General features: G+C 34.9%; 1 protein-coding gene across 1 annotated transcript in view; it reads right to left on the bottom strand.

The window, feature by feature from the left end:
* Nucleotides 1–20,709, bottom strand: part of pxb (putative Hedgehog signaling attenuator pxb) — a 667,281-nt gene that overhangs the window by 317,123 nt on the left and 329,449 nt on the right. The gene's annotated exons all lie outside the window — the stretch shown is intronic.

The raw sequence follows: 20,709 nt of genomic DNA on the forward strand, positions 1-20,709 counted from the left end.
TTAATTAAAAAAATAATCCAATTAGATCATAAATCTAATCGATTCAAAGATATTAGGTGTTCATTTGATTTATGTAATGTTTTGTGATATCCTTGACATTAGTGGATGAGCTCACCCAAAGATGCCACTAGTTTGGTCTATTAGGTTACACTTGAATGGCGTTAGCTGTAGAGTATCGCAGATACTTAAGGGATAATAATATAAGGTGGGAAACTCAAGGTCGGGGTCCAGATTATTCCAACCGTCTGCTAATTCGCCATTGTCACTTACTCACATTGACTTTAAAATGACGGCCTTAAACGTGTTTTAAGATACTTTGGATATGTTGCTCGACAAACTGAAGACTACAATTTGGAGAAACTCATAGTCACTGGCAAAGTGTTTGGCAGGAGAAGCAGAGGAAGGTCACCAATACGATGGAGTTACCATGTATCACTGGCGTCCGATGTTGGTGAACGCAGCTCTCTAAGCAACGCAGAACCGCGAGGAGTAGAGGAGTAGAGGAGCTTTCTCCACCATGAGTAATTGTTACGATCCTTAGCAACGAGGAACCGACTTAAGAAGATGTACTAATATTTTATTAAAATTAAGGCAGTGGTCATTAATTCTTCATCACATTTTATGATGACCATCAAATTGCGACAATTTGAATTTCCGTTTTAATATACAGGGTTTTCTAATAAGAGGTTTATTTTGATATTCAATCGTAAGAGATCAACGGTTGTCCAGATCAATACCATCCACTTCCGGCCATAAAAAATCATTAATCATCTCTCGATAGCGCAATCCATTCACCGTAACTGTTGCTCCAGCCTCATTTTCTAAAAAGTAAGGTCCAATGACTCCGCCGGACCATAAACCGCACCAAAAAGTGACACGTTAAGGATAAAGAGGCTTTTCAACAATAACTCTTGGGTTTTCCGAGCCTCAGATGCGACAATTTTGCTTGTTGACGAAGCCACCGAGGTGGAAATGGGCCTCATCACTCAAGATGATTTGCATTTGATTCACTAAAGTGAATTTTAATAATTTCAATCCAATAGCGGGCTATTCAAAATAACACCTCTTATTGGAAAACCCTGTATATGTCGGAAATGTATTACACGAAGAAGCTAGAAAAAGGGCAAATTATGTGTTTATTATTACCTACCGAATTTTATATTTCATCAAATAAATTCATAACGCTTTATATTACCTAGTTCTTTTTTCCACCGCACCGGCATAATAAAAACCATTCATACAAAATATATATGGTTATTGCTTCTGTTTATTGTTTTTAATTAGATAAATATTTATATTCGTAATTCGTTTATGGGGTAAGCATTTGTTTTCGGTCGTTAGGAAAATTTTATGGGTCATTTTTACTTTCGAAAAAAAAATTAAATGCTTTTATAGCTAAACTCAAACAACTGAAAAAATTAAACAAAATTTCATTTAATACTATTCAACATCGAAAGTGAAAATATAGAATGGAAAACCACATGATTTTAAAATCATATTTAAATTCACTACAATTTTACGTATCAATTCATTACAATATGTCCTTCTAAATCTTATGTACTATCTTTCGATTTTTAAGCTGTTCCAAACGATTTTTATAAATGTTCTGCTCTGCTAATTTGTTCGCATTCGGGAAAAACTCAAATAGACCCATAGAAATCGTTGTATCTCCCTTATTGTCATGGTGAGAAATATAATCTAAACGTCATTAGAAAGAAAAAACACCACGCTATATGTTCAAATCTAGAATTTAACCACAGAATAATTAAAAAGGACACCTCTATAAAATAAAAGATTCCGAACACAATATGAAAAAAAAAATTATAAAAACTACATGATTTTTTAATGAATTATTTGGAAGGATATTCTAAAGGAACAAAAAAACTGAGGTGACAGAAACGTTTGTAATACATCTGTATATGGCCGAGGCCTCAGGAAATAAATTAATCACTAGGTGTCGTTAAAAACTGACAAGGAATTAAGTTGTTAACAAACTGTAGAAAGTATTGTAATATAATATTATTCCAATGGATTACAGGTACCAAAACCTATCATTTGATCTCTGATGTTGACCCCCCGTAATGGCCTCATCTAACATCTAATTTACGATTATGACTAACGAGTTGACCACACCGATATTTCAACACTTTATTTGATAGAACCGTTGGATATTATGTTATCATCGTAAAAAATAATACATTAATAATTTTAATAATATTTTAAGGTGTCCACATAGAAATCCTACTCGTTTGCTGAATAAATATTTTGTTCAAATCCATGGACTAGTTATTTATTTTCATTATAGATCTTTAGCTAAGTGCACAGTCTCAAATAGAGTTGTTCCAGTGACTTCGTTCACCTGCTCCGTCAATCTGTCGTGAAATCGTCCTCATAGCATTCTATCCGAACAAACAGATAAAGCTTTGGCGCGCGACGCATTGTGAAGCGTCACGTGATCAAGTCAGTGCCATCGAGCTGCGAAAGTTTGCAATTTATTTTTATTTTTTATTCTTCAATACAAACACTTGTTAAACTGCTGTGCCAGTTTGTCAGCAGGTCATGTTCACAATATTAATTATACAAGAAAAGCACACATATAATGAGAAGCCACAATAAAATTTGAACAGAAAAATAACATTTTAAGCCGATTTCGTGAGAATCCTCTGGTCTAATTATCAGCCCCCGCCAACAGACGGCTTCAGGTAGTTAGTTACAGCGTGCAAACAATGCACACGGAAAATACCGCGCTTGCACCTTATCATAAATAATAGCGCGTCGCCCCCCGGTGCGCTAACGCCAGCGATGGCAGCAGCAGATGACAATCTGCGTCCCAGACCAGGAGTTGCGTGTGCAGCCAGCCTCCCGGTGCTGCATCTGTATCTGATCTCGGCAGAGTCGGAATGGGCCGCTAATGAGATAAACATTCTCAGGAAAAGTTCATTACTATTCCTTAATTGAAATCTATGTCTAAATTGCCGATCGTAATGTTTAAACCTGATCTGTTCAAATCTTTTTCCCCAGAAAAGACATTTCTTATCATTGTCTTGCATTTTTGCAATTGTGTGTTGGAGAAAATATTTTTGTAGCAATATTGTAAAAGCTTGTCATCATTAAACTCTAGATTATAAAAAAATACTTCATTTTGGGTATGAAGTATTGAAATGTTTCATTGTTTTAATTGTGTTGAAGAAAAAATACCAAGCGACGCTAGTAAAATAATTTGATTGCATTGAATTGTTGTAAACGTTGTTTAAAAAAAAAATTAGGTATATTTTATTTAGTTTTAAATAAAAATAAAGAATTAAACAAGAAAAAATGAAGAAGCATATGGAAAAGAAGATGAAAATGAAGAATAAGACAAGGAGCATATGGAAAAGAAGATGAAAATGAAGAATGAGACAAGAAGAAAGTGAAGAAGCATCTGGAAAAGAAGATGAAAATGAAGAATAAGACAAATAAGAAGCATCTGGAAAAGAAGATTAAAATGAAGAATAAGACAAATAAGAAGAATGAGATAAAGAAGAACTATAATATAAAAAAAGAACAAGAATATGGCAAAGACGATGAAGAAGAAAGCGATAAATATATATCTAGACGTGGATACATAGTTTATTAAAGTTAAAGTTATTAAAATAGGAATAACAAAAGTTAAAAGGCCATAGTTTTTTATAATCCGTGCCTTGTACACTGTACAGTCTAATATAAGTCTGTACAAGTATTCTGCGAGAACAAAGTAGAATAAACGCGTAGCCCCTGAAATACAAGGCGCCCTAATCAGATTACGGAACGGACGAGCATCAGACAACGTTCACAAGTATTTCCTACGGACACAATATAACTTTTCTTATTATTATACGTTATACCTACGTTTATGCCGGGATAAATAACTGTTCGAGGTGCGGAGATTGTGGAAATGATACGCACTTTATTTTCAATAACGTAAGTATATTGTTTTAATACAATATGAACGTGGCCTATAAAATGATTTGGTCTTTTATCTATGAACACGCTAGTAGCACGAGCAAATCTCTAATCTCAGTTGGAGTTTGCTGTGGAGGCCACACTTCAGAATAGAAATCTTGCTTTAAATGACTTTAACCGTGTTTTGTGACATCTGAAGAGCTAGGAGCTTCTTAACCTTCATCTTTACCATATTTTACCCGTCTCCATTTAGGTGTATCAACCTTACAATGGCTTGCCATACTTCCACTGGCTTGGGGCATATAGGTCTAGCGCGGTAATGATATAAAAAAATATAATAATTTCAGGAATAATTGTACCAGTCTGAAGATGTCTAAAATAAGCTGAAGCCGGTTACAGTCCAAAACTAAAATAAGTGAAAAAAGTTTTAAATTGTTTCAATACAACAATATAATGGAATTCCACAACGAATTTTCAGCATCAAAAATAGAAATATTAAAAAAATTAATATTGTGAATCTGAATCAAGAAAGAGATGGGGATGTGGATGGTTGGTAAGTATCAAGTTATTTTTTTGCAGTCACTAAACAAAGCTAAACTTAATTTGAGATTTTCACGGCCAAAACTATTATCGTGATTACGTTATCGATTATCATATCGTACTGTCGTGACTAATTTTCTTGAGACGACGCGACGGGGCATAGCTTAACAGCATTTGGTTTTCAGTACTTAACGGCTACACCATAACCAAACGCCGAAAACCATATTTATTTGACAATTAATTATACTGAAATACCGGCCATAAGAAGACACTGTAACGCTGACCGAAACAATGGCTAAAGAAGGAGGAAGCGCAACACGGCATAATAACCCAAAAATGAATCCCGTTACCTAATTTCAGAAAACTTTGCTTTTCGAAATGTTGTCAATTCCACTTAACTGAAGAGCAAATACGTATTTATTTTAAATTGACCAATTGACAAATTTATCAATTTCGTTTTATGTGATCAATGTTTTTTAAATCCTTACCTATGTAATTTTTACACAAAAAGTTAATTAATATATGACCAGTCCGTAGATGAAGTCAAAAATAGTACCCACCACCTAACAATGTTTTAAATCCTAGTATTATTAGAATGCAAGACCTTGGAAATATTAAAATAACTTCACATAAAATAACTAACCTTAATCATAAAGTCGAGAAAAATCCGGAAACATTAATTCGTAATGTTTTATAGCAGGAATCGTGATGATTAAATATAAACATTGGTCTGACTTTAACCGCCTTGGTCTGACTAATATTCGAAATTGTTTTAAGACTAGGTGTTTGCCAACATTGTTTTCTTTTGTATGCCAAAAAACATGAATTCCAGAGATAATATATATATATATATATATAAGATGTATTCGGAACGTGACCACAAAATAACCCAGAAATTTACATCTTAACCTACAATTAAATAATGACTAGGTGTAATAAATAAGACCCAAGTATCCACTATCTACTAGATACGTCTAACCATTTGCCAAGTTAATAGGCCGCATTAAATTTAAGTGGTCCCTGTCATGTTAGCAAATTCATCACGCCTTATCGAGAAAAGTCATTCAAGATGGCTTCCAAGTCTGACACCTTATTAAGGAAAAATCGCTAAACATGACTACCATGTAACTACTGACTACCGCAAAACTAATCATTTCAATGAATTTCACATTTAAATTCGTGAGGAGTGTTGCGTTTGTTGTATTTTTTGGAATGATGGAGAAGAATCAGGTCTGTAATTGTTTATTTTGGATGAAAATTGGCCAATATTCATTCAAAATGGCTGCAACTCCACACACCTTGATGGGGAAAAATCACCCAAGATGGCTACCATGTATTCACAGCCGACCGCAAAACTAATCATTTCAACGAATTTAAGATTTTAATTCGTGTGGAGTCTAAAGTTTTTTATATATTTTTATTGGAATGGTGGCGGCAACAGGTTGTTGATTAATGATTTTGGCGCTGAAAAGGTGTTTGTTATCTGAATAACATCTCTATTGGATTACTCTGTTCGTGGAAGTAACGCGATACGGGTGTCCCGTGTTCAGAAATGCACGTTCATATTTAAATTATCATGAGACCAGGAGGTTTTTTGATCAGAACATGTTTGAATTTGATACCTTCGATAATATTTTCTAATTGGTCGGAGATACCTGACTGCGAGCGATCATGTGAATACTTCGAGAATGATTCAACCCGCTGAGGTGACAACTAGTTACCAGTTACTACCCAACAGGTAACCTACTGGTAATTCATTTTTACCTTGAAATTATGATACAGCAACTCGATACAATGATATTGTATTATAAATACACCTGTGGAGTAGCTAAATGAGGTTTTCCTAAAAGAGATCTCACCACTTTATGTCTATACAATTTAAACAAGAGGAAACAGTAAAGCGCATTTGGATTAACTAAATAAATTAAGAGACGTACTCGGATATAAGAAAATTTTTGCGTCCTTTCGTTAAAAAATAATGAGAATATTTTTTAATTCTAATGCTCTGGATTACAGTCTCTTTCCATCCGGGTAAAAAGCTACAGAGACAACAAATGTTTACCTTTTTTTTCCTTTTGAAGGTATCACTTCACTAAAAAATAACACTATTTCTTTGTGGCACTATTTATCAATAGATACTTTGTTGTAGCCACTTGTATAGGGGGAGGAGGGGGATGTTACAATGGGAACAAATTTTTATGAAAAAAATAATTATTTAAAAAACCATATATTTATTACTGATAATGTGTGAAATGTCTTTTCTAATTTGTTAAATTTTAACTTTTTAACATATTTTTTTTGTTTTCATTTATATCGCATCGCTTAGAGGTATTAAAACAATGTCCGTATGAAGAATGAATTGCACTTTGTTCTGTAAGCTACGTTTAATGAGACTTTGCAAATTTAAAGTTTAAATTCGTGCCATTAAAACGGTTAGGTGTTTTGTCAACTGCGATAAATAAGGCGCTCCCTCGGCGATGAATACATTTAATGTTATCTAAATGGCCGCCCTTTCGCTGGGCACGCTTATCAATCACGTGGCATCGGCCAATAAAGCGGCTTCGAGGTGAACGTTGCTCGGGCACGCGACACAGACAGAAAAATCAGGCACGAAGCAGGGTGCAAAACTCGGACACGAAGCCGGATAGAGAACTCGGGCACGAAGCAATGGACAAAAATCGGGCGCTAGACACAATGCTTCAAACTCAGGAACAGGGCACCAAACTCAGGCACGAAGCAGAGTATAACAACATTTGTAAAATTGAGATAACTAGAGCGCGTAGCAAAGTTAGTAGATAGTTGACTACAAGGAAGCTTCATTGTAATAATTATCTTGCAGGACGAAGGAGTGTTGTGAGCTTTAAGTTTAGGTGATTCGGTTCTGTGGAAGATAAACACCGCATCATTCCGCATAAAAAAAATTGCTTGGAGATCGTTAGAGTCAACCGGCAGTCGGATTATTCCAGTTCGTATCTCACAGCGGCTAGCGACAAACGCCATTTTCAATTTTCAACATGATTTTGTCTAGTGGAATGGTTTATACCTATTTCATATTTTAAGGTTAACATGTAAGGTGTATGTAAGTACCTACCCGAAAAACAAGTTGGGGTAATTGCCGAAATAAACAATGCCAGAAAAAAGTACCTGACTATTTCGAAAATGAAATGATAAATTGGAGAAATAATGATCCAACTGTACAATATGAATGCCGCTGAAATTTTTAAAAATCATTTATTTTTTACACGCAGAATCAATCATTGAAACAAAAAACACGACAGGCAAATCCTGTAGTTTTCTTTTTTATTGCTTTTATATGTATTTCCAAATAATATATTCATTGTGGTTTAGTGACAGTCTAACATTTTCCCTAAGTTGAGGAAAGGTTGGGTTGGTACCTACTCAAACCGTAAATCCCACGCAGTCGGCAACATGGCAACACGCTTTTTGCTTGGGTAAATAAATAAACTGAATCAAGCGATGTAGTACGTAGGAACTAGGCTAGAACTGGACAGGAACTGTGTAAGAACCGGGTACCTACTTGGTTAGCGGAGACCTTTGATCTGACTGGTCTTTTCAAAGGGCAAAATCGAACTGTCAACCGGGTGGCGTCCCGGCTGACATTCGAATTTCGAACGTAAACGAAACGAGGTACCTACCTATGTCTCCGCGGTTTGTGTAGTGACTTTATTCTCTATGGTTGCGACCGATTTAAACACGGAACGAAATAGAAAGGTTTGCCGCCATTTTGGCAAACTGACGGCTGATGGCGATTGACTTTTTATGCGAAGGCGGTCAAAGGGCAAAGAGAGAGGTGATGGTACCTATACTCAACAGTTATATATAGCGCAGGAGCGGGGTGGAATATAGTCTTTGAAAATGGGATGAATCTGTCACTTTTGACAGGAGCCCAAGGCACAGGTAAAAATGTAGGTCTGAAGCAACCTTTATGTGAATATTTATGAAAGACAATAAAACCATTGACATAAAAGGAAAATAATCAGATTTTCACCATTTGACAGCTTAAGATCATAGAAAAAGAATTGTCTCGTTTCTTTTTGAGAAACCTGAAATATAATGGTCGTAAAGTAATATTACAAGGAAAGCGAGATTTAAAACAAAAAGTTTTAAGGATATGTTTTTCTATGCTTCTAGTGAAATTGATCCAACATTATCAAATGCAATTCGTTCATGAGCAGATGACAATTAATTTCATAAGCCAATCTGAGGTTTAGTCAAAAGGTTTTAATGTATACTGGCGAAAATAGTTTTCATTTAATCGGTATAGAACACACTTCTAAGGATTTACAGTTCAGTGTATCATAATGATTGAAATGCAGACAGCAGAGGTGTCCTTGAATTAATGCGAAAGAAAAAAAACGATTATAACTGCGATGCTTCAGAAATTCGCCGCCATGCGCGCTGCTATAATAATAACTCCTGTCATCCTCGCGCGCCCTTTCGTGGACGTGCATGTTCATATTTTATGAACAGGCCGGTGGCAGGTAGCATCAATGGAGGCCGGCGGTGTTGTCAGGAAGAAAAAAATAAAATAATGTTTTTTAACACAAACGCCACAAAGGAAGCCAAAATAATTTCATTCGGGGCCTACTTCATCTTTGGGGATGCTGTGTAGAAGGTATTTTGACGGAAAGGAAGGAGATGAAATTCTGTTCAAATAAAAACAAAAAGATATCAGGGTTGTGGAGAAATCTGGGGGTTTCCAGGAGTGAAATAAGTATGACTTCATCACTGCAGTACGAGGCGATGGGTTGAGAGTCCGGCTGGATAGATCAAAGGGACTCCATCAACGGACCCGCCAGGCAGTGGGTGGGTATACGCATCTGCCGCCAAGACCTGGACAGACCTCACCCCATGAACCCAGACATCCCAGATAAGTCACCTAACGTAGCGAACCACTTAGAGTATGGCAGAGGTGTTGGTTTCCAATCAATTCCGGGGCAATGGGAAAGTAGTACGCAAAAAAAAGCGCGGCGAAAAGGGGGCGGGTGGTTTGATTAGAAAACATGCGAAGCTAATTAAAAGGATATAGGTAAAAAATATTTGAAGATGCCAAGCATTGTAGATAATTGAAATAAAGCAGGAACCTTACATTTTCACATCAGAAGAAATAATTTGCTTGTTTTTATAAAGCAGCAAAAGCTCTCGAACTGTGACGTTGGGAATGATGAAGTTTGCACAGCTTTTTCACAGGCAAGAATTTCTAGATGAACGTATTTTCACCTAACAACGTATTTCTATAAAGAATTGTGACTCTTTCAAATAACAGTTCAAATTAAAATAAGATAGAATGCCGACAGGACACAGTCTTCAATACATCCTTTCAATTTAAGTAAGTAACTATATTGAGAAAGTGGGTTGTAAGGCATAGTAGTAATACATAGTACATTATAATGTAGGTATTTACCCACAAGTCAATAATATTTTTTTCACCTGGCGACATTGCCGACATGTTCAAATCACTCTCGCCGTTATTTTATTCGAATTCAAAATGGCCCTCGCCAGAATTTGGTTTTTGCGGGAAAGCTAAAGCATGTATCGCATTTATGAACGACGATGGGTGAACTGACAATGGCTTACTTTTGACGTCGTTTCGACGGCCGACGCATTATTTCGTCACAATAAATAGAACGAATGGAATAATCTCGTGCCGCTACTGAATCTGTTATAATGTCAGCCGCCATTAAAAGCCCCGCGCGGATTCGTATTTAGAATTCCGCGGTCACTCACGCTCGTTTTATGTTTTAGTTCCATGAAAATAGAATTTGAAATAAGAATACTATGGAACACAGATGCAAACATAAACATTTTTTAATTTTAAAAGTTCTGAGAAACACAGAAACAAATTCTGATAAAAAAACAGGAATTTATCTACAACTAACAAACTTTTTTATTATCGAAGCTTGGAAAAGCATGAATTTTTAAATACAATAAAAAACAATATTGCTGTCCGCGTTGTTAAGATTTTCATCTCATCTCATCTTTTTTTCTGCGTCACATGGTTTCACAGAGCAGAATTTTTATTGGCTATTCGATAATGACCTACATAGAATAGTGGTCCAAGCATTTGAGTCGGGATGTTGCGGATTCTATTACCGCACACAGCAAGTAGATGACGTGATAAATACGGTGCCTCAGAAATGACAGGGTCTCTTATTAAAATATTTTGATTTGATAGATTAAAGGGATAAAAGCAGATAGTTCCAGCCTTGCTTCATGTCAGCAAAACCCCATAGCACAGACGATACGGTCATTAAGAAAAAAGTATAATTATTAACAACCGTTAAACGTCAAATTTGAAAAATTCTCTTCGTAAATTCTATTTATAAGATCTTCTCAATGTAGATTTTAATGAACATCATCTGTTATCCTCATAAAGCATAGAAAATAACATACTATAGAAGCGTATGTACCGAGGCATCATTGCGCGTCCCATTTAAAACGTATTAATCTTTCAACGTATTTAATACAGAAATAACTATGGATAAACAACCAATTACAGAGCGCCATTAGGAGCCGGCGCTAATGACCGCCTCACGTGTGAACCGACCCTAAACCATAGAAAAAATAACACGCGGTCGGATGTGTGAACGCGGCCTTACTAGAACGATATTTAAATACAGTGTGACAAATGCTCTGATGCTACAAAAGTGATTAGGGTAAGACAAACTCGAGTAAAAAGGATAATTTCATAACAATAAAACAAAAATTACCACTCTTGCTGACGAATGACATTTTTACTCAGTGTCATATTTATATCTAATAGTGATGGGATAGATTTTTTTGGGTGTTTGTGTATTAATGCGTGAAGACATCTATGGACAATTTGTACAACGTAAATAGGTACCGGTACAGGTAAAACATTTTATAGAGACTCTTGCTTTTGTAGTGGTGTACTGGATGGATCAAAAAATAATTGCATCGATTTTTAATATTCGACCAAGTTGCGCCAGCCTCTTCGGCCGGCTAGTAGCCAATTTCAAAGAGTTTTTTTTCACAGGATTGAACCTTCCTCTCCAGAGACTGGAGTCAACCGCGCTAACAGCTGCGCAATTTGGGCATTTTTGGGTAAGAGGGTACTGCGGGCGGGTGTTAAACTAGTAAACTAGTTCGGAAGACTATATTGAAAATTTCGCTAATATATAATAATCGGTGTGTCCACATAAATTAAAATGAGTCTTCTGTAAAATGATTTACCTGTTATAGAGAAAATTGCTTCTTTACGTAGCACTAAACAAAAAATATCAAGTAGAAAAATTAAGGACATTTTTACAAAGTGCCATATCTAATTATAACAGTGATAGATTTTTTTGGGTGTTTTCGTATTAATGCGTGAAGTCATCCATCAACAATTTGTGCATGTTATATAATGGTAGGTAGGTGTTCCTAATGACGTAATGACAAATCAACAAGTTGGTATCTAAGTGTCTACTTAGTTTCTTGCTCATGGAGAACAAAAAATGTCGTTTGCCACACAGTGATTATCATTTAGGATGTAGTTACAGAAGCAAAAAAATATTATAAATGAATAGATTGTGAAGCTGAATTATGCGCAAGTTTCCAACAAAGATAATAATAACACAAGAAGAAACATCATAAGTTACAAGTGTCTTAAGTTATAAGTCTAACAAATATTATAATGGCTTAAATAAACGTTAGAGTTATAAGTTATTCAAACTGAGCGACCGCTATGTTTAAATTTGACTTAAATGACCAATTGACCAATGAGACCAAGCAGAATTTTGGTTTGAACCTGAGATATGTAAATACGAATGTTAGAGCTAGCGCAAATATTTAAAAAACGATAATAATTAAGCGAAAATGGTAAAAATATTTAATAAAACAGGACTAGTTTGAAATAGAGTAAAAAATCTCTCGACAGATGCTTTAGTTGCTGTATCGAACATGAAAACATGATTTTATTGCTTTTAATATTATAATATTTACCAGTTGAAAAATGCATCAATCTGTTACTAGGCGGCAAAAAGACTGAACCGAACATGAAACAGTTCGATAACATTTAAAGATACACTGTGAGTTTTTTTATGCCTATAACATATTAAATAACAGAACAAAAAGTGTTTTTAAAAATTTTCGGAGCTTACTTTGCCATTTTTTTAATCGAGGAAATTTCATATAATTCACATTTCGGCATAACAAATGTATAGATATTATCTTAAAAAATAACATACATTTTTTTAGGAACTTAAAAACATTTAAGGATATTTTTAGGATCTTAAAAAGCGTTAACGAGAAACTTGTTATAAATCATTAGAAATTGGGTATACGGGGGCTTAAGCTAAAACATGTAATTGTGGTAAAAGAGACTTTTTTATGTGAAAATGTCAGAAGAGTCCCAACTACTCCTGACTGTGCTAAAGTAGTAGATGCTTTCAGCGTCGCCCTGGTGAAATACAACCATTAATAATTGAAACACTGCTTGCAATGTCTTTAGCAGTTGTTGGTAATGGTGATAAGATCTGAAAAGCCAGGTACTTTTCTACCTTCCTCTTCCCCATCTCTTTACCCTCCCCACTACCTTCAGCCTCACTATGTACTCCAATTTGGGATGCCATACTTTCACAAGCTTTAGACGGTTGGGAGCAGTTCTCTATATAAAAAACTTTTTGGAGCGGAAACGTAATAGAAGGAGATTAGGAAGAGGAAAGTTGGCAGTTCAGATCTGGTCACCAATTACGCTAAACACAATTCTAAGAAACTTTTCTCTCCCAAATGGTAGTCACTGAAAGCATCTACCCTTAGCATTAGCGCTCAAAATCCGTGCTCACAATATTAACCATAATATCTCCACTGTACCCGTGTTCCTGGCATTAGGCAGGTACATATTGCACCTAGTTTGGTACCTACGCAGGGCACATCGCATGGCTGTAAAATAAACGAGCGTTTAGTGGTAAGTATTTGATAACGTGTAATTTATTAAATCGTAACTGATGCGTGACCTCAGTAATGATAAAAGAACTACGGGATATGTAATGAGTAATTTTCATCATTAGAGAAAAATATTTAACTATGAAACCATTAATTAGGTAAATCATTTCCAAAACTTACCAATTTTATAAATCTTCATATTCCGTCTAGATCAACCCGACAATCTGATTTATTTTATCTACCCTCGTGCGGAACAAACATTCGAAAAAATTCCCCAATTCCTCGTATATGTGCACAATATAATACAAAATTTTACAGCATTGACATTTTTGGTAATAACCTAAAGAAATATCGATATGAAGTAATGCGTACGATCGATTATTAATATGAGAGTATGGAATGTATCGGCAGCATCTCCTAACCTCTTCCTATTTTCCTCTTTCTCTCCCCTTCCTTTAACACCAAATTAATTTTAAGATACTAAAACTTCATTTCTAATGAATTTTAACATAAGAAACTTCTGTGGCTTGACTTCAGTTAACTTGTATATTTATATCTATCATTGTATATTATATAAAAGCTGTTTGTTTCTTACAAAATAAATAAATTAATATCTCTATCAATGAATTTTAGAAATCGGATTTGTTTTGAATGGAATTGTCATTTTCATTTTCAAAATTGGAATCAATTATGTGAAGAATTCAGACAAGCGATATAGTACCTAACTATAATAAAATATATATAAATATCGACAGAATATTCAAAATAAGAATTATTCAGACTATTTCGTGACATTTCACGGTCTGCGTTAGTGTTGATATATTTGGATAGATTTGTTTTACTTACAGTTCTATAATCAAATAATTTCAAACCTAGCCAGAAGTTACGGTAAATCTCTGTACCCATTGAACTTCGAAATTCCAAAACTGACGTGATCAACACGTCAAATGATCATCTCGTGTCATCCGCTCATGCCCTGGTACCATCCGATGTACCATCCGACCCGTGAAATCACAGTCCTGTCATATAATGATTTATGGAAGCCTTCTAATTATGAAATTAACAGAAATAGGTCAGACGGACGAAGTGTTCTGATACTGCTCGAAAAATAATGATGGTGTTTTTTTAATTGGATAAAAATTTCGTTTCCACTACCGTGCTTTCAAATGGATAATTACATATTAGGGTTTGCTACTGAGTGCTACCTTATATGTATACCTTGAGATGTTTAAGAGAAAGAAGGAAGAGTTACAATGATACTGTTGTAATTCCGGGTTTGTCTAACAATGTGCTTTGATGGTTTATTCAGGTAGGAATAATTCTGGGTCCCGACCTTGAGGTTGCAAATATATTTATTATACTCTGAATCCCTGCATTATCGACAGCTATGTGCCATCTATGAGTAACCTATTAAACTGCTTTCAGGATATCATAGAAACTATTAACTATATGACGTCAGAAAGAATGACTGAATGTTGACGAAATGAGATCCCAGAGGCGTATGTGTTGTAAAACTATGTATGATCGTGTGAAAAATGTTGAGATCCACAAAGAATGCAAGGATGAAGAAAACGTAATGAGTAAGATTAAGAAAGGGACACTCGGATGGTTTGGGCATGTAGAGCGAAGCAATAAAATAAGACGGTTAAGGAGAATATATGACACAAGTGTGAATGGTATAAGAAGTCGGGGAAGCGAAGGAAGACATGACACGATCAAGTGAACCAGATACCTGAGTCGGATCATGTCAACGGTCAGAATAATAGAAGAGTATGTATGAGACGATGTACGAATGTGAATGAGGCAAGAAGTGTGTGCCAAGACCGAGTTGCTTGGCGGTCCGTCCTCTCTGCCTTCTCCTACGGGGAAAAGGCTTGATGGTTAGTTAGTTAGTTGTGTCAAAATTAATTTATATGAGGTATGAGGGATGGGTAGGAATTTAGGGTCCAGTATATTCAAGAGTAACGGACGTACGATCTATCCTTCCCACTGCAGCGCAAGGCAATGGGCCAAGAGAGATCAGTTGGATAGGTCAAAGGGTCTCCCCAAACCAACCTCTCCCGATCCGGCACGCCACGTAGCTGGTGGGTTGGTGAATCAAGAACACACCTCACCCGATGAACCCGAGCACACCTGCTTAGTCACCAAACGTAACGAATCATTTAAAACAAAAAAAAATGAATAAAGACTAGCATAAAGAAAAGCCGAGAATCGAATCAGAATCGCTTGGAAGGTAACCATGCTCATCACCAATTATTGTAAGAACGGAAGAATAAATTCACCATAGGTATGAACAGAAAATATAAGAATTAGGTATTTTTTTAAATTTTAGAACTAAGTGCAATGTTAAGGGTGCACAACGGAAATTATTTGTATTGTTTATAATTTTGAATATTGTTTAACTCCCTGGAAAGTTTTAGTTTACTCTATGAAAAAGGTTTCAAATAAAAAAAAAAAAAATGTAAGAGCCATTCCAAACCTTACAGGAATTTTCCAAATATAACATGCATAAAGCTCTTCAAATAAAACACAAACCTAACACATAAACAAACGAATAAGGTAGGTAATGTAAAAACACCTTTGTAAGATTAAAAATTACCCTACAAACATGTATTTAGGCAATTTCACTTCCCAGAAATTTATATAAATTCCAGATGTCATGGAGCTACTTTGGATACAGGGAAAACAAGCTAATGGAAAATTACTGAAAAAAAATTACCTTAACCGCAAATCTGAGAATTTATAAAAGCATATTTCAAAAACGAATCCTCTAATGTATTGTTGGAATGCCTACTAAATTTCAGGCACACACTGTGGCGACATCTATTGGCGATATATCAAGCTGTACTCTGACGCACTTCTTCCTATTCCCTGTCGCTGGCATAACGCGAAACACAGCCAGGATATAAAAAAAACTTTTCCAAAAAGAATTTTCTCTTATGGCCGACGATTCGAAAAACGATTTTACCTTGTTTATTGGATCGAGAAATGGTCGCCCGAATGGTTTGGGTTTAGAACACGGACGAATGGAAAGGTGAGAAGAACTATCGTTGGATGTGACGGTGGAAATAATGCTTGAATGAAATGTTAAGGAAGGGAACGCTGGGAGAAATAAAAAAAGTTAAATTCAGAAACTAAAAAGAAAGATTAGCCAAGGTTGGGTGACCGCGCGCTTGACTCATTTAAACAAAGTTCTTGGGAAGTGGGTAAAAAGTTGAACAGAAACAAAGACAATATAATGGGACAAGGAATTCCACTTTTTCTTCAATATTCAACATCCAATTTATACCAGTGTTTAACGTTTATTACGTTTTCATGGTACTTTTTTAATTTTTTATACGTAATAATGCATAATTCAACATATTTTATTACCCGTAAAAACGACCCAATGTGAAGTTTAACTGTCATTAACTAGTTGGCGTAAGTTAAGGCCGACTAGAGTACAGGCCTCGCTGTGGTTAAGTAAACTTCACTGTTTAAAATAATCTAATCACTCCTTGTTTATTAACACAAAAATCCGAGGTGACAACTGATATCATCAAAAATCGCCGCTATTTGCAAAACTATCGTTGCTCAAGGGCACTGACTTCGGACGAGTGATTACGTGATATGTACCGTCCGGGACAGCATTTAAAAATAAGAATGAAAACTGGTATGAACGTGACACTAGACATCCCCCAACTACTTACCACAGAAAATGGAGCCATTTAGGGGCGGGTTTAAACCATTGTAAAATAATATTTTTTTTCAAAAAAAGCACAAGAAACACATTGTGATGAAAAAATAATATTTATTATTTTTATAACAGTCCTGATGATGGTACGGAGGTACCAAAACCGGAAGACATTAAAATATGTCAATAACGTGACTTAAAACTAACTATTTTCGTTTAAATTATTTAATTATTAAATAAATTCTGGTATTGGGTAGCAGATATCGTGCTGCATATTGATTCAAAATAGGCAGACGTTTCTCATTCATGGTTGTAAAATTGTAAAATGATCCTCTGTGTCTTGACCTAAAAATAAATTCAATGTGTATTTATTATGTTATAAATCTAACGTCAGAATTTCAGTGTCATTTTGTTATATTTTCTCAGAATATCCGACTTCTTCAATTACACTCAACCGAGGGTACTTGGGACAGGAACCGGAGATGAAATGTGATTCTATGAGGACGAAGCAAAGAGGAAGAGAAAGGAGAAGGAACCCAACAGTAGCCGAGAGTTGAATGTTGCTCGGGTTACATCTGATAAGACCTCTGAAGGAAATAATATCTTTTCAATTTTGGAGTGAGAGAGTATTGTAGAATTTTTGGGATGTTTTTTTTACTCTAGAAGCTTTCTTTAGGATATTTCGGTAGAGAAATAATTGGAATAAGGATTAAAATATGTAAAGGGATGTGATGGTCAGAACATGAGTGGGTGGATGGAGGGTGTTAAGAGAATATATTATGACGCGAAAAGAGAATGGAAGAAGTGGACCAAAAAATATTAATATGAATAACTGAAATCAAAATATAAAGTAATGTGTAAATAAATGTGAATCAAGCCATAAGTGTGAAATGTGTGGCCTTCTATCCTCGACCACTGATTCCTACAGTTTGTTCATGAATTTTAAATGGATATTTCAAAGCTCTACAGCTCACGATGTAAATGACGCAGAGAGCTGAAAACAGGTAGGTTCCTACATTGACGTGAAAATTCCAGACAGAAAAATTTGTGTTCAATATTATTTGGGAGTCTTCAGGGGGACAAAAACGATAACATAATTTCGTTCTCATAGTTCAGACAATCTGTATTGTATTTTAGTGCTTTCATGCAAACGGATACTTATTTATTTATAATTATATATTTTGTATCAACCTTTTCTAGTTTTCCCAATGTAAAGTAACCCAATAATGTCGCTTCTTGCTCTATTTCCTATCAACCTTTTCTAGTTTTCCCCATGTAACGTAACCCAATAATGTCGCCTCTTGCTCTATTTCGTATCAACCTTTTCTAGTTTTCCCAATGTAACGTAACCCAATAATGTCGCCTCTTGCTCTATTTCGTATCAACCTTCCAACAATAAGACGCAGCTAAATTTCCTCCCCGATCCCAACACAACACAAACAGACACGTATGTAGTATATGGCCGCTGTAGGTCGCGGCTGGTGCTGATGCTGAATGACACATGCGGGTTTTTAGGTAACAATTTTTTTCCCTACCGAGAAAATACAAGGCCTCTAAGTCTATAAAAGCCAGGTAACATTTAAATAAACCCATATGAGGTAAAAATTGTGAGGCGCATATGACGCCGTTCTATTTATATAAAGAACATTAACTTTAAATTCAGTAAATTTAAATGATTCACCACTTCATGGAATATAAGAATCTAGAAAATGAAAAAAAAAAAAACCAATAATGTCGCCTCTTGCTCTATTTCGTATCAACCTTTTCTAGTTTTCCCAATGTAACGTAACCCAATAATGTCGCCTCTTGCTTATTTTTAAAATATCTTTGTCTTTTGTTTGGTTTTAAAACATCAATATACACAAGTGACCTTTGCTTCTTTTTCAAAATTGTTAATTTAGAGCTCAATTGGGTACCTGCTCAACACACTAGGCATAAAGACATATTTCAATGTCAATATCACAATTCATAAACAAATAATGTACCGCACAGTTTAGCTAATGAATATACCAATGTTGACATATTTAATTTAACAAATTCGATGTTTTACAAACAAACAATTTTTTATGTCTCAATATTATTTCTGATAATTTCAATTCGTTATAATTTTTTTTAAATATTATCCAATTGTAAGTCATTCTAATGTAAAAAATTATTACATGCAACCATTGTTCATAACCACGTACAAAATTGTAAACATTTCAATTTACCCAACGTAAAAGCCCCATGGACGTATAAAAAGAGTAAACAAATAAATAAATGATAACAAATTATTATAAGCAATAATTAGTCGTCTGAAATATCAATACAAATTGAAAATATCTACCGAGTAAAAATAAATGCCGCCAACGGGAATTGGACCCGTACCTTCTGATGTCCGGTCAGGCGATCTGGACAACTGAGCTACGTAGGCTTATTTTCAAAACTCCAAATAATTCAATATGTACTAGTACTTCAATCAATAATTACCGCTTATTATATTTTTTTCATCTGTAAACAACCAACTTTATTTTTGTAGGAATACTTTTTTAGTACAAAATTTCCCACTAGATGGCGTCGAGACATATTATATCTACATTTGCTGGTGAAATATTTAGACATGTCAAATATAATTTTTTTTAATGATAAACTAATAATTGCTTATAATAATTTGTTATCCTTTGTGCTATGCATAAAAAACCTTGTCTTATAAACATTAGTTTGTCATTAAAAAAATTCTTGTTTTGTGCTTTAGTTATTACTACTACATTCTTGTTTATACGTAGGTGTATACATTTTTTACTATTACTCATATACTCTATATTTGTAATTTCTAATAAACTATAGTATTGGTGCACAACTGTTTTATGGAGAATATCTGGGAGTATACGTGAGATCTAGATCAACCGTTCGAAACTATTCCAAATATGAAATTTCAAAATAAAACTGCAAATCACGTTCGTGAACGGTTTGGTATCCAAAAGAACCACTTCCCATAGGAAATGATCAAATCCGAACAAAGGAAAGCAAGCCATCGTCCAGGACCGATCAATTTCAAGAAGAAACAGCCATCTTCCTTCTATGGTCAACATAAAACATGCGAACTCTGCTTTAGTTTATCCCGCAGCTACGTTCACAGTTACACCATTATGGTTTTATTCGTTCGACAGGGATAAACTACGGCGAACGCAGCTCTTGCATACTTGCCCATCTTTGGCGTTATCTATGATTTAGAACCATTTGTAGGCAATTCGAAATGTGTACATGCAAAACGATTTTAATGATGTTAAAAGTGCAGTCGTTTCTATGGAATGAATATGTACATACATATCGATATAATTATTATATATGAGGTATACGATATATCGATTTTTATTTTTTTCTAAAAGCTTTAGGTACTCTAATGTATTCATTAGTTAGTATACTATGGAGGTTTAAAAAGAGTCCGGAAGCTTTTAATACAAGTGAGAAATTGGTTCAACTAAACAACATTAGAGAGCCCAGAATAAAATACAGCGTTTTTTTGATATTTTTATTCTTAGTTTTGTCAGCATGTCATGTTCGCAATATTAATTATAAAACAAAAGCAAGCATAAAACGAAAATCCACGATGTACAAAATAGATACAGAAGAATAACATTTAAATTAAAGTGATAAAAAAAACAATAACTAATATACAAAAGTAAGTA

Source organism: Hesperophylax consimilis, chromosome 16, assembly GCF_061612785.1.
Source record: "Hesperophylax consimilis isolate HC1 chromosome 16, BYU_Hcon_1.0, whole genome shotgun sequence".
Lineage (NCBI taxonomy): Eukaryota > Metazoa > Arthropoda > Insecta > Trichoptera > Limnephilidae > Hesperophylax > Hesperophylax consimilis.